Source organism: Adiantum capillus-veneris, chromosome 20, assembly GCF_014529385.1.
Source record: "Adiantum capillus-veneris isolate H3 chromosome 20, ASM1452938v2, whole genome shotgun sequence".
Classification (NCBI taxonomy): Eukaryota; Viridiplantae; Streptophyta; class Polypodiopsida; order Polypodiales; family Pteridaceae; genus Adiantum; species Adiantum capillus-veneris.
The window spans coordinates 48,680,031-48,695,722 of NC_140950.1; positions in this window are offsets into that span (position 1 = coordinate 48,680,031).

A 15,692-nucleotide genomic window follows, 5' to 3' on the forward strand; every position below is an offset into this window, starting at 1 on the left:
TTATTTATGTGTATATTTTTTCACTATTGTGATTTTTCCCTTCCTACATCTATTTTGTTTTTTTTCTAAAAAATTAGAACACCAAAAATATTTATCTTTTTATGGTAGCCTCATAATGAGAGAGATTTCTTTTGACCCCTTTATATTTTTTCCACTTATATTATTTATATTTGACATGTACATATTTTTTAGACCCTTCAATATTTGATTTTCTTAGTTGTACTATTCACTTATATCATGATCTCAACAATATCTTCAATTATAGACCTACCAAATAAGGTCAAGGGTAGGTGGCATGCATACATGCACTATGGAGGGCTCACTCTTGGAGGTATTCAAAAGAATCGTCCAAAGAAGGACCCCACAAGGACCTTGTGCAATGGAAAAAAACGATCGGTTTTGCTGAATTTTTAAAGTTCACTTGCTCTTCGAATTTGAAAAGGTGATACAAACAAAAGTTGTAGCTCGTGGGCTGAACTTTTGCCTCAAAGTTTTTCATATTTTTTTGAGCTACGAGCTGTGAGCTATGATTTTATTAGTGGACCCCAGTTTTCCCATGCTATGCAGCCACACTCTCTCTTCCACTTTATCATTTTCCTCTTTCACATACACTTCTTCACTCATCATCCCCACCTCTCTCACCACTCCTCTCTGCACCCTACTCACCTTCTCCTCAACCTTGAAGAATAAGAGAAACCATGGTGAACTCATACCTCCCACACACAATTCCATTCCGAAATTGACCACCTAGTCTCATTTTTCCTCCTCCAAATTACCCATATCTATACGAAAACCACAAAATTCAACCTCTTCTCTTAAAAGACAGCATCATGGTGGTTGATTACTCAGCTTCAATTACCTTTTCTCTCAAAGAAGGTCAAGAGTGGAGAAAACATGTACCGTCAAAGCTAGTGGACCGTCAACAAGCGTCAAAATTGGCCCTACTCAAGACACTTGGAGCATCAACCTTGTAAGAAATCCACCTTTTCTTACCTCTTAAGAGTTTTCTTCCTTATTTGTATCCTACATGGATACTCCCATTGTAAATATCCAATTCCATTTGTAAATTAATACTAACTCTACTAACACTAACCCACTATGAAAAGTCCTATCACATCCATTTCTCTCCTCTCTCTTCCCCCACCAACTTCTTCATAATTCCAAGCAAAAGAAATTAGATAAATTGCTGAAAATCTAACCCAACCATGGTTAGAGGAGTAACCCTAGCCTTCAAAATTGCTATAAAAGGAGGGTGTAGCTAGCACAAAAAGGGAGGAGCCATAAGCAAGAGCACTATGCTATAGCTTGAGAAGCCAAGCTCAACCTCTCTAGAAGGAGCTCTTGAGTGGAAGCTCATTGTCTTATGCATGTGCATGTGTTGTAATAGGGGATTAGCAAGGGAACTCTATGCCATTGTAAGAGAGAGAGTGATCATTCAATAGGAAATCTATCATTTCTCCTACTAGTGTAAGCCAAACATTTGCTGAATCAAGGAGGGTGGATTTGGACTAAGCTTGGATACTTTGTCTCCCTTCCAACGTGAAGTAATGGGCAACAATGATGCGTAAGTATCTTGGTGTTTTTTGTTAAGTTCTTGATAGCTTGTCTCTGGTGTTGTCATCAATCTAGCCATAAATCCCACAATATACTGTAAGAGGGCGACAGGGTGGAGAGGACTCCCCTGGCCTTAAGACAGTGATTGGGGTGTCTTTTCTTGTGATGTGTTGTGGTGAAATTTATGCAAGCTATGTTGAAAAAATACTAATCTCACTTTGATTTGTCATGACAGATTTGTAAGAAGGCATTAGTGCAACAAGCACCCCCTTCCCCCCTCTCTCCCTTTCTTACATATATATATATATGTTTATGTTTGCTTGATCATTAACGATACACTTCAAAGCAGCCCGAGCACCATCTCTCTCTCATCTCTCTCTCTCTCTCTCTCGTGTTTTAGTGTGTGAGAGTGTTCCATTGGTGTTAGGGTTAGTGTAAATTCCTTGCTTGTTTGTGGGTTGCTCTAACGATTCTCCTCTTTTGCGTCCTAGTTCTCTCTTAAACTAGGTGGTGCCCCTTGTGTAGTTGGGATTTGGCTGGGGGGTTTGTTGTTTTGGTTTGTGTTGTGTTGTGCCCCAGCCCCATTGAGCAGCACGGGAGCCTTGAAGGGTGTCTAGAGGTTGCTCTTCTTGTTGCCCGCCCTGGACCGCCTCAACCCCATATGTACCCACAAAAAGGGGTAAAAAATGAAGGAGTTCGACATTGACACCCAACCCCAAAGAAGAAGGACGGCCAAGTCATGCAGTCAAAACATCAAATCAAGAAATGACGCCGAAGGCATGCCCCAGCCGAAGGCCCCGAAACTGGTGAACGTGCTAGACTAAGGCACCAGCAAGGCCCGTCATTCACCGACATCTTGTCCACGATGCATCTCTGCAGTTACATCCGTAGGATATTATTATTTTCCGATTTCAAGCCAAAAATCTTGTATAAAAAACCCATTGTAAATTGCCACCTCTCTGTAGGTGATGGTCACGAATGCCCACCTAGGAGATATCATTTTAAAATTCTCCTAAGAAAAAGCAAGGGTCAATCATCTGGGACCCAACTCCTTGGTTTGTCTCTCCTGATTAGGGCCCTAACCTAATCAAATTATCCTAACCTAATGCAGCCTGCACCTATAAAAGGACACTGAGAGGTCACTATCCAGAATGGAAAATACTTGCATCAAAGTAGAGCGGGGGTTTAAGGACAGTATTTTGGAAATTTAGCACTACGAAAAGGAATTCATGTTTACACTTGACTCCAAGGGTGGCCACACATACACGAGAGTAGAATCTCCGTGCTTATGAAATCACCTCTAGAGAACGCACTATAGGCTCACTATCTCTCTGTCTCTCTATCACCATAGTCGCCATCTCGCCCAAGCTAGGGTTCTTGTAAATATTGCATTGAATCAAGTTTCCCTCACACCCCGAGGGGTTTCATCACCTACGTCTCTCTCTCTCTCTGTCTCTCTTTCTCTCTCTCTTTCTCTGTCGGTGTGCAATGTTTGTGCTATTTTAAATCACCATTGTCTGCGTCCTAGCCGCTGAAAGCTAGGTGGTACCCCCTTGTTCATTCACCATGGCGAGCTCGTGTACACGATCCTGACATTGAGGCCTTCAGGGTCTGCGTCGCACTTTGTGCTCATCATTTGGTGCCCCCATTGAGGAGGGCTTCTTAGAAACCTCCAGTTTACAATGCTGAAAACAACGCAGATCGTTGACCATGGATGAATGGCTGCAAGAATTCTCCAATTGGAGAATGGAGGAGGAGGAGATTGAAGAAACACTGACCGCCTTCATTGAAATACTGCTGCTAGGCTGTAGCTCGTCAATATCCAAGAGGCAAGCTCCCCATCTCGTATTGCTCGTGCTAACCGCAAATTAAGAGCATCATGTGGGAGGGCTACAAAATTCCATTATTGCTATCGACCAAAGCACACGATCAATGAATGCCAGCAATGAAGGTAACAAAGAGGCAGAAATCATCTACATCTACGCCCACCACATGGAGGTCATCCATATCAAGGGAGGAAAAATATCGGTAAGGCCTCTCTTTCCTAAGGAAGCTGCAAGTAGAGGTATAATCCTAAGTGGCCAAAAGAGGTTTCTCGAGCCAAAGGAAAGAAAGGGCTAGGCCAATCCTGAAACACATGACCCCAGAGTAAGAAGCACCTAGCCACACGAGTGCTTTGAGTTAGGGAAGTAGAATCGTGTCTAGTTTGCCAAAAAGAAGGTCATCCGAGAGGCGAAGCGGTGGAAGATCGCCTATAGATTCACGCGGCGCATGCAAGTGCTGCCACTCCACTTTGACAACCCCAAAGCAGAAGTGGTAAGAAGGTTCCCATGCCCTAGGGAGGAGTGGTTTGGCTACTGTACTCGTTGCTTTGGAGGGTAGGTAGAGGGTCTCCCTCCTCTCTCCATACAACTCATCTTGAAGAAGCTGTCCACCAAGGGTGAGACCCAATGGGTTGGAGACGAGTTACAACTAAATGGAGTGGAGTTCATGCATCAAGATGACTATGGTAATTACTTGCAGCTGCTGCTAGCTAAAAAGATAAGAGTAGTCAAGCGTCGCCATCACCCCATACGTGCTGAGCAACGAAGGAAAAGTGGCACCTATGAAGGGTAATGACCTCCTGTGGATGTGCCGTCTTGTCAACACTGACATGGTAAGGGTATAAGTAAGTATTCCTTACATTGTGTATCATGGATAACGGATCAACCGCCTTTCCATTTAGGTTTTTGCAACGCATATATGTAGATAGGAAAATATTCTCTCAACATGAGATTGTGTATCTGTTTGGTGCTGCGGTGCTAGGAGAAATCCTTAGCTCTCCAAACCCTATTATTCTCCCTGTGGCACAACCTCAGAAACATTATGGTAGTTGTTGACAGAGTTAAAGTAGGGAGGTTTGCTAGAGTATGCCACTTACGAATCCAAGTTCGTTGATTTCTGAGAGCGATGGATTACCTCACTGGAGGAAGGTGAAGGAGCACCTAATTTCCTGAAGAAGGACCGTTTTATTTTTTGGCATGTGGTCGCTGCTTAAAGAGAAGGTGAAGGGGAGATTCCTTGCAACGTATCAGTTGGCAGTGGAAGTAGCCCACCTTAAAGACAAGAAGCTGCACATGCAAGCAAAAGTCAACGAGTCAGAGGAATCAAGATCAGTCCAACTAACCCCAGTGACTGCAATAGCCGCTCATAAAATCCAACCACAAGAGGCATCAAAAGAGCACCAAGACCTGTTGAGTCGCATCACTACTCAACTTGAAAGTTTATCCGTGTATCTGGTGCAGCAAGGGCATGCACCTGTCAGAAATCCAAAGCAAGGGAGAGGACAATGAAGGAAAAACCAAGAATACCACTGATACAATTGCAGGGATGACGGCCATGGCATGTACTACTGTCCACATCCGAGAAGGAATAACTTCAATAGAGGAGGAAGACAAAATCAGATTTCCCCACCAAGGGCAAGAAGAACACCACCACCTAGGCAACCAAGGCCCATTCCACGGTCCAAATACTTTGACCACCTGTATAACCACCACCACCACCACAACCTCTCATTCCAATTCTGCCTCTAACATCTGTTGGAAACCAAGCAGTGAGTGTCATTAGCCTGGAAGCTAAAGGGAAGGCAAAAGTAGAAGAATTGATCTAATAGAAGAACAAAGAAAGAGGAAAGGTAGAAGAAGTGGATGCCATGGGAGTGAAGCATGCCAGGAACAAATAATCCTCTCAAAGGGAGGAGAAGATGAAAGCAAAAGGGGAGTCTAGCAAGCAGGCGTCTAAGCCTCGGCGGAAGATCATTAGGAGATTTCGGAGGTCATTTGGAGGGCCTTCTAAGAAATTCTATTTCTCTCTCTAAAAAATGTTCTTAAAATATACTTGCACTTGTTGCGTACATCCAAAAGGAAAACTAAACACTATGAAAAGTGAACCTAACTTTCAAAAATCCTTGAAAATGGCCACTTTTTCATTAAATGCGTGTGTCATTTTCATGAAGTACCGACACTCATTCAATATAGCTTTCGTTATCATTGGAATTAAAAAAATCACAAAATTATTAACTGGTGTTAAAATTGAAATTTTTTGACACCACCAATGCATCCAAAATGACTAAAAACTTAGAAAACGTCTATCTACTTGCCTCAATGTGACACCCAGAGAGGGAGAAATTGTCAAAATATCCCTAAAAAAGAGATTTTGCCTCACGGCGCATAGGGGGCCATCTGGAAAATTCCAAATGGCCCTCCGTGCACTGTGAGAGAAAAAATAAAAAAGTTCGATTATGGCGTAGAGAGGGCCATCTAGAATTCTCCAGACGGTCCCTCGCACGCCATGATCCAAAATCCCATTTTAAGGGGTTTTTTGGCGATTTCTCCCTCTTCGGGTGTCAGATTCAGGCAAGTTGATAGACGTTTTTTACGTTTTTGGACGTTCTGAATGCATTGGCGGTGTCAAAAGATTCGAATTCCACAACAATTGATAGTGAGGCAGTCCCGGGCGGGCAACAAGAGAGGCGACCTCTAAACACCCCTCAAGGTTCCCGTGCTGCTTAATTGGGGCTGGGGCAACCACAAGCACAACACAACAACAAACCCACAGCCAAAAACAAGATAGGGGCACCACCTAGTTATGGTATGCGAACTAGGACGCAAGAGAGATTTTGGCACAACAAGGAAGATGCACCACACAACACACACAAGCAACCTCACACCAAGACAAACATGAAATGGACCAGAGAGAGCTAGAGCAAAGGGAAGAGAGAGAGGAAAGGATCTTGCGTAATACCTTCTTTGTGACTTGCAAATGGAGATGGTTCGTTATGATGCTATCATAGAACTTGTACAAAACTCACTCAATGCTTAGTGATTGCTAAACATTGCCAAAACACACACACACTGTCTTAGGGTGTGGGAGACCTCTCACCACAATACCCTCTTACAATGGACAAAAAAATGGCAATGAAAAACACACTAAAACACTTTCTAAAATCAAGATCAACCGAAAAAAACTCAAAATACACAAGTCACCTTGAATTCACCAAACCGTATTGCACAAATGGAAGGACGAAGATTTGAACGTCGAATCACGCCTTTGATGCACCAAACCCCAATTTATTGATGATGAAGGAGCATATACAATAGTGGTTTTGAGATTTGCGGAACTCACGCTCTCTCACTTACAATGTGTAGCTTGAAGGCTTCTCTCACACCAAGAGTGAAGCTCACAAGTGGTTGCTACACCTAAGTCTCTCCTCACGCATAGAGTGTTGGGGTGCTATGTGAGATATTGGAGGTTGTTTTACAAGAAGGAAAGGGGCCTATTTATAGGTTGGAGACCCCTCATTAAGATTATTGGAAATCCTAATTTACAAGCTAACAAATCAGGATTATGATTTTTTTGAATATCAAAACATTGCGGGCCTTCTTTGTTTGCTTGAGTCATGGGTGTGGGCTCAAAAGAGAGCATTATTGATGGTAGATAAGGTGAAAGTAAGTAGAGAGAGAGAGAGAGAGAGAGAGAGAGAGAGAGAGAGAGAGAGAGAGAGAGAGAGTTACTATACACATGTCTTGAGGCGAGGTGTCTTTTATGGTTAGGTCAATGGCTACTTTGTGTTAGTATGTTAGTGGTTAGTAATCACTAGAAAGTTAATGTTACATTTACAATGGGTAGAATGAGGTGGATGGTTGAATGAAGTGAGCAAATCCTTGTGATGGTGAAGCTTGAAGGTGTTTTGGACTTACTTGTGTAGGTTCTCAAAATGACTATCGATCTTCTTCTTCGTCTTCTCTTCTTTACGCCACTGCCGCCAAGGTTGATTATCGTGATGAAAATGGTAATTTCTTTGATGAGATCTCTTGATTTGCAGAGGTTAATCATGGTACACATGCTGAATTTATGTATATATATAAGGGTTAAGATGGAATTGTACTTTGGAGATAATAGAGAGAGGCATAGAGATGGTGTATGTATGTAGAGGTTCATAAAAGAACTATAGGGATGAGAGAGAAGGGTAATGGTGAAGAGGGTGGGAGAAGCCATGGAAATTTCAGGTTTGAGTGAGGGAAGGAGAGGAAGGGATGTGTAAGAGTGAGTAGGTGTGTGGAAGGGTGAGAGAAGACTAAAAGCTACTTGTGAGAAAAGTGGGCAGACTGGGGTCCACTCAAAAACCATAGCTCACCGCTGGTAGCTCCAAAAATCATGAAACAATTTGAGGTAATTATTTAGAGCGTGGGATACATTTTCTCTTTTGACCACTGCTCCAAATTCACAGTGGAGATAGGTGCCAAAATTCTCACCAAAAAGCCTGTTTTTTATGCCTGCAAAAGTCTTTTAGTGGCCCCCTCCTTTGTTGAATTTGTACAATGCATCCAAGAGTGAGCCCCTCCTTTGTCATATTATAATACAAAGCATCCAAGTTGCCCTTGACCCATGCATGGAGGAGGATTATTGGTGAATAAAGAAATATATACATGGTGGGACTAGTGTATGGACTATTCATGGACTTTAGCTCAATGAGCACATGGTGTTAGAATAATGAGTAAAAATAATAATAAAAATATGGAGGAGTTATGGATATGGAAAGATATTGGAATCATATGATATGGTCACTCCTTGAATTATTTTGGGTGAAAGAGGAAAAGGTATGCAAGTAAATAATATAATAAAAGTAACCAATGAGTAGAAATCAATTTTTTGTTTTCACGAGGGTGAGGGTGAAAATGTGAGAGTGATTTGTATAAAGGAAAAATATGAGGTTAGAGTATGTACAATATTGGCAAAAAATATAATTATGGTGTAAGAGAATGAAAGAAGGTGTACATAGGTTTAATAAAACACACACCTAAGTAGAATATTTAAATAAATACCAAAATAATTATGAAAAAATCCCTATATTTAAGCCATATATACAATGAAATATTTACACACAAAGAGGCCATAATATACTTTTATTTTTTTTATTTTTTTGGCTCAACGAGCCCAGTGACTAGCTAGCTAAGGGTTTTTAAAAGATGTGGGAAAAGCCCCCTAACTCACACACGCCTATGTACAGTGAAATGGTAGGGATAGCCATAGCGTTTGGGTGAATTTGGTAGGGTGGAGTAACTTACTATGGAAATTATGGAGAGCCGAAAAACGGCTATCATTAGCCCTCCCCCAGGATGATGGTATATTCATGTACCATCATAGAGAATCTTTTCCGAAGAGAGTGCTTCAGAGTCTTTGACAAGATCTTCATTGTTTGGCCCCTTGGAATTTTGGTTTGTGTTACACTCATGCTTCATGGAACAATACTTACATGAGATCGTTGCCTTTTGCTCTGGTAGATCCTTTGGTAGAAGGCGACTCAAGTAAGGCTTCAAGCGATAGCCGTTTACCTTCCTGGAGTGCTCTTTACCATTCACGTCCATAAGCTGATAGTAACTAGAATTGAAAGACTTCTTGACTATGTATGGCCCTTGCCATCTAGTTTCAAACTTGGTATCAAAACGATTGTCAAGTCGATTGTCATACCTTAGCACAAGCTCTCCTTCCTTGATGCCTTTGTCCTTCAGTTTCTTGTCGTGCGTTTCTTTCGCTTGTGTGGCTTTCCTCTTGTAGCACTCGTATGCTGCTTCTCTTTTCCACTCAAGCTTTACTAACGTAAGAAGTCGATCCATCCATACCTCTTGATCATCTTGTGCTCCTTTCCCATGAAGTCGCATTGTTGGAATGTTGAGCTCGATAGGCTGCAAAGCCTCTTGACCATAGACCAAGTGAAATGGTGTGAACTCCGTGGCTTCCCTATATGTGGTTCGATATGCCCACAAGGCACCATCCAAGAAGTCATCCCATAATTTTGTCTTGTTTTGCACCATCTTTCTAATAATTCCTACAATGACACCATTAGCCTTCTCCACCAAACCATTTGACTGTGGGTAGTATGGTGTGCTATGACGATGTAGTATGTGAAGCTCTTCACAAACTTCTGTGAGCAAGCCCTTCCTAAACCCTGGGCCATTATCAGAAACAATCTCCAAAGGTGTGCCAAATCTGCAACAAATGTGATTGTACACAAACTTGCTAACTGTCCTCTCATTCACTCTTGCCACACTTTGAGCTTCCACCCACCTAGTCATATAGTCTACAGCCACTAGAATGTAGAGTTTACTATTTTTTGTCCTAGGCAGAGGACCCATAGCATCAATGCCCCACTTTTCAAAGGGTCCATTTGCAAGCACAATTTGCCTTGGACCATAAACCAATCTTCTATTCCCATTTACCTGACAATTGTGACAACTTTTACACCAATGTTGGACATCCACATGCAGACTTGGCCAAACATACCCCGCAAGCAAAATCTTCTTCACATTTAATTCTTGGGAAAAATGACCACCACATGCCTCTTCATGCAAACCTTTTAGAATGGCTGGAATTTCCGCGATAGTTGGTACTCTTCTGCACACTTTATCCTTCCCTCTTTGATAGAGGGAGCCTTCTAGGAAGAGATACATGCTTGCCTTCTTCATGAGTCTCCTCTTCTGAGCTTTTGTGAAGTCTCGTGGAAACTCACCCTCCAAAATGTAGCCAATAATGGGAGCCAATGACTCCAATCCCTGATATCTCGGTTGCTTGACAGCTGCTTCCACCATGATGACATGCACTTCTCTCTCAACACATGTAACTGCTTATTGTGGAAGTAAATCAACATCTTCATTTTGTTTCCTCGGAATATGATATAGTTGCACTTCTTCAAACTGATTAAACATCCTACGAATGGCATGAACTTTTGTCCTTAAGCTTTCATTCTTGCATGCCCAAATGCCTAAAATCTGTTTAACAATGAGAAGTGCATCTCCCTTTACCATGAGACGTTTTATCCCTTGGCCAATGCACATCTTCAAACCATGAAGTAGTGTGTCGTATTCTGCTTCATTGTTGCTAGTTGAACCTGGTAGATTGACCTTCTCTTTCATGACAACCTCTCCACTTGGGTTGAGCAACACTAGCCCTCCCCCTGCTTTCCCTGTGGCTCGTCGAAAAGCTCCATCAAAGAAGAAGGTAAAAGCATTGGGAATAATTTTTGGTGGTGGCAATGGTAGGGTCTTTACTTGAGGCACCTTAATTTCCTTCTCATGCACCCTATAAGTAAGAATCCCTGCCAATTGTGCACGCACACTATCTTTTACCTTGAAAGAGTATTGAAACTCTTGCAACTCCATAATCCACTTTGAGATCCTAGTACTAAGATTCATTTGAGATGACACCCAAGGGAACAAATTTGCTGCAGTGAGAATTACAAAAGGTTTTGGTAGCAGGTAGGATCTAAACTTTCTCACCGCAAACATGAGAGAAAGAATCATGAGTTCTGCTTCTATATAATCTCTCTCCAAATCATTCATGACCCTACTAGCAAAGTAGATGGGTCGCATCCTTGTACTGTGGGGATCTTGTTGTAGCAACACAACACCAATTGTTTCCCTTCCAACACTAGAGCTAACAAAGAATGTGTACTCCCAACAAGGAGGCATGAGTGTTGGTAGCTCTGACAAAATGACTTTAATGTTACAAAAATACTCTTCAAGCTCATCAGACCATGCAAATTCTACTTGTTGTGTCAACTTTTGCAAAAGATGAAGCAACTCCAAGGCTAAGTGAATGAAGCGTCACATATACTTCACCTTTTGAATGAATGAGATGACCTCCTTAAGACTCTTGGGTGATGGTAGCTCAATAAGAGCCTTTGCCTTGGAAGGATCCACTTCAATGCCTTTGTAAGAAACTTTATGACCAAGCAAGATTACTTCATCCTCACCTATATGGCACTTGTCGGGGTTGAGTTGACCTCCCATGTCGTAGAGCTTCTTTAAACCTTCTTCTACCCTTTGTAGATGCAATGATTTTGAGCTATAAATACGGAAATCATCAATGAACACCCTAATTGACTTTCCAAAGAATGCTTGAAACACCATATTCATGAAACGTTGGAATGTTGTAGGAGCATTTGTCAGACCAAATGGCATGACTCTAAAAGCATAACAACCCCAAGGAGTGATAAAGGTTGTTTTCAATTGATCCTCCAATGCAATCCCTATTTGAAAGTAACCTGAGTAACCATCGCACACAGTGTACTTCTCATGACCAGCTACCTCATTTAGTATCTCATCCTGGAATGGGAGGGAAAAGTGATCTCTTTTTGTTGCCTCATTGAGGGGACGGTAATCCACACACACCCTCCACTTGCCATTTTTCTTACGAGTGACAACAACAGGAGAGACCTACACTGAATTCTCCACTGGATAAATGAAACCTGCTGCTAGAAGTTTTCTTACCTACTTGAGTAGAGCCTATTCCTTTATAACTCCTAGACTTCGTAGCTTCTGAGCTTTAGGTGTGGCCTCAGGCTTTAACTCAATCTTGTGTTGAACAGCATCTACCCCACGCACGTCGGTGTAGTCTTTAGCAAAAAGCCTAGGAAATTTCCTTAGCATACATTTGAACTCCTCTCTTTCATCCTTTGTAAGTGTTGTAGATAGCATACCTTCTAGCATTCTTTCATCTTCCACTTTTTGGTTCTCTTGGGAACCTATCTCCTCCAAACCTTGACAAGAGGTCTCTTGGTTGGTTGGCTTAAACCTTACCCCCATGAATTCGATGGAAGACTCCTCTTCAGTAATGCTGCCGCTACTTTCTTCTTCTGAAGTGTTATCGGTCCAACCTTCTTCCGTCTCACTTTGAGATGATTCTTCATGGAGCTCCTCTTGGCGTTGCTCCTTCATGTCAAAGACAACCTTCTTCTGATTTTCGTTCCTGCAAATTAGCTTTCCACTCTCCCAATCCTGCAGAGCTCGCATTTTCATTAGCCATGGTCTCCCTAGGATAAATGGGTAACCATTTCCTTTGGTAGACATGACATAGAAATCCACTGCCTTCTTAATGCCAAAGGCATCCACAAAAACATTTTTACAAATGCCTACGCACCTAGCCTTGCTATTGTTTGCCATCTTGACCTTAATTTCAGGTGTCTCATGGATGTGCATGCCTAGTTTTTGCATGAGTCCCTCTGTCATGATGCAAATTTGTGCACCCCCATCCACTAGACCTTTCCTAACCAATCTTCCTTTGATGTAACAGTCTAGCACCGGTGTAATGTCCTCATTCATTTCAGCTTGTGCAATTTTTACAACAGGCACACTCTCTTTTACCTTTCTCCTAGTGCTAACTGCCCTTGTTAAATCCCTCCTAACTTGTGGAAATAATGCAAGAAATTGAGGCCATGAAATATAAGGACCCTTACTTCTCATGTCTTCCAACAAGTTGTACGGAGCCATACCATGTCCAAGAGGGAAGTCTTGGAGGTTGATACGACGTCGAGTCCTCTTGGTTTCCTTGGTCTCCTTTGCCTTCTTGCCTTGTCCATGGTCATTCTGTGATGTGACTCCTTCTTTCTCTTTACCTTTTCCTCGGCCACGCTTAATGCCATTGGCTTCCATGTAAACCTCATTTGAATTTGTCACCTCTACCACATGCACATTTGGGTCTGGCAAAGGTGGAACTCCTTCCACTCCTTGTGGAGGTGGTCTTGCTCCATTTGGCCTTTGTATAAGCCGAGGTTGCTGACTAGTTCCTTCACCTGCATTCATCACTGGGTAATTCAATTTAGGTCTCCCTGGCTCCCCACGGGGCCAAGGACAATTATACATTCCATGTCCAACATTGCAAGACTCTCCTAGGTCGTGGGTCTCGCTCTTCAGACTTCTTTGCTTGCACCTTTGGACCTACGGCTTGTGCAAGGTGAATTGACAAGCTGCTTAAAGATTCATTTAACTTCTCAATCACTTCCGCCGTTACCTCAGGAAGCTCCTTACATGTTGATGCTTGTGACTTACCTTTGGGTCTAAGACCTTCTATTGGAACCTCCCCCCTTAAGCACTTGAGTTTCCTATATTTCTTAGCAGCCCTAGTTTCAGATGCATCAAAGGTAGCAGGTGCACCCGCCTCAACTTTTACCTTAAGGTCAGAAAAGAGTCCGGCTATGAACCTCTCCTTCTTTAGAAATTCTGCACCATCACCAGGGTTAGCAACATTTCGTATCCATAGAGCCCAAAGACGTAGGAACTCTTGCTTGTACAAGTAGTAGTCATCTAAGTCTTTTTGCTTATGAGGAACAATGCCTTGCCGGGATCAAAGAAGTATTTCTTGAAACGATTCAAAACTTCCGATTAATTCCCTTTAACTTCCTCAGGCAAAGAGTCAAACAGAGTGCTAGCATTTTTCCTAGGGACCACCTCAAACATTTCTACACGTTCTTGATTAGTTACTATCCTCTTGATACGGCAAGACATCTTGAAATTCACTAGAAATAATTCTGCATCCTCTCCAGGCTCTCCAAAGAAAAGAGGATATCCAGACATTTGGCGTTGGCTCTCCATTGAATTGATTTCAAAGTGATGCGTTTTTGTTTTTTCTTTGTTTAAAATATTTACACAATTTTGTTTTCTAAATTGCAATCTATTCTACAACAAAATAAAAATATTCACATCAAATGACCTATGATAATCAATAAGAGGTAGAATGACAGGGTTTGGTGACGCGAGAATTTCTCCTACACTTTGGGCACCAAATATGAATACCATACGTTGTTGAAAATGGATTTTTCTACTAATTACAATGTTTACTCTAATGTGTGGAGTGAAATGAAAGGGAAAAACCTGTATTCCTGGGCCATTATCCATGGTCTATGCATGACCTAATTCTTAAAACAAAACAAAAATATAGACGTCCAAACTAAGGTCGTACCTAATGAGAGGCAAAATAAAAGGATTTACTGATGCGTTTATCTCTACCAACCTAAGAGGACCTAAAATTCTACGAATTACTCGCTGAAATTGTAACTTAGTACTAACAATTATGTGTACCTTTTGCCTTGCAATGGGAATGAAGGGATCATACAAATTCTCGTGATTCATGCAAGCTACTTGATTATGCTAAAGGTTGAGCCTTCAGAAAACATACACAAGCCTGTCCTCAGTGGGGGCACCAAAATTGAGGCGGTCCGGGGCGGGCAACAAGAGAGGCGACCTCTAAACACCCCTCAAGGCTCCCGTGCTGCTCAATTGGGGCTGGGGCAACCACAAGCACAACACAAAACCAAACCCACAGCCAAAACCAAACAAGATAGGGGCACCACCTAGTTATGGTATGCGAACTAGGACGCAAGAGAGATTTTGGCACAACCAAGAAGATGCACCACACAACACACACAAGCAACCTCACACCAAGACACACATGAAATGGACCAGAGAGAGCTAGGGCAAAGGGAAGAGAGAGAGGAAAGGATCTTGCGTAATACCTTATTTGTGACTTGCAAATGGAGATGGTTCGTTATGATGCTATCATAGAACTTGTACAAAACTCACTCAATGCTTAGTGATTGCTAAACATTGCCAAAACACACACACATTGTCTTAGGGTGTGGGAGACCTCTCACCACAATACCCTCTTACACCACAATGGACAAAAAAATGGCAATGAAAAACACACTAAAACACTTTCTAAAATCAAGATCAACCGATAAAAACTCAAAATACACAAGTCACCTTGAATTCACCAAACCGTATTGCACAAATGGAAGGACGAAGATTTGAACGTCGAATCACGCCTTTGATGCACCAAACCCCAATTTATTGATGATGAAGGAGCATATACAATAGTGGTTTTGAGATTTGTGGAACTCACGCTCTCTCACTTACAATGTGTAGCTTCAAGGCTTCTCTCACACCAAGAGTGAAGCTCACAAGTGGTTGCTACACCTAAGTCTCTCCTCACGCATAGAGTGTTGGGGTCCTATGTGAGATATTGGAGGTTGTTTTACAAGAAGGAAAGGGGCCTATTTATAGGTTGGAGACCCCTCATTAAGATTATTGGAAATCCTAATTTACAAGCTAACAAATTAGGATTATGATTTTTTTGAATATCAAAACATTGCGGGCCTTCTTTGTCTGCTTGAGTCATGGGTGTGGGCTCAAAAGAGAGCATTATTGATGGTAGATAAGGTGAAAGTAAGTAGAGAGAGAGAGAGAGAGAGAGAGAGAGAGAGAGAGAGAGAGAGAGAGAGAGAGAGAGAGAGAGAGAGAGAGAGAGAGAGTTACTATACACATGTC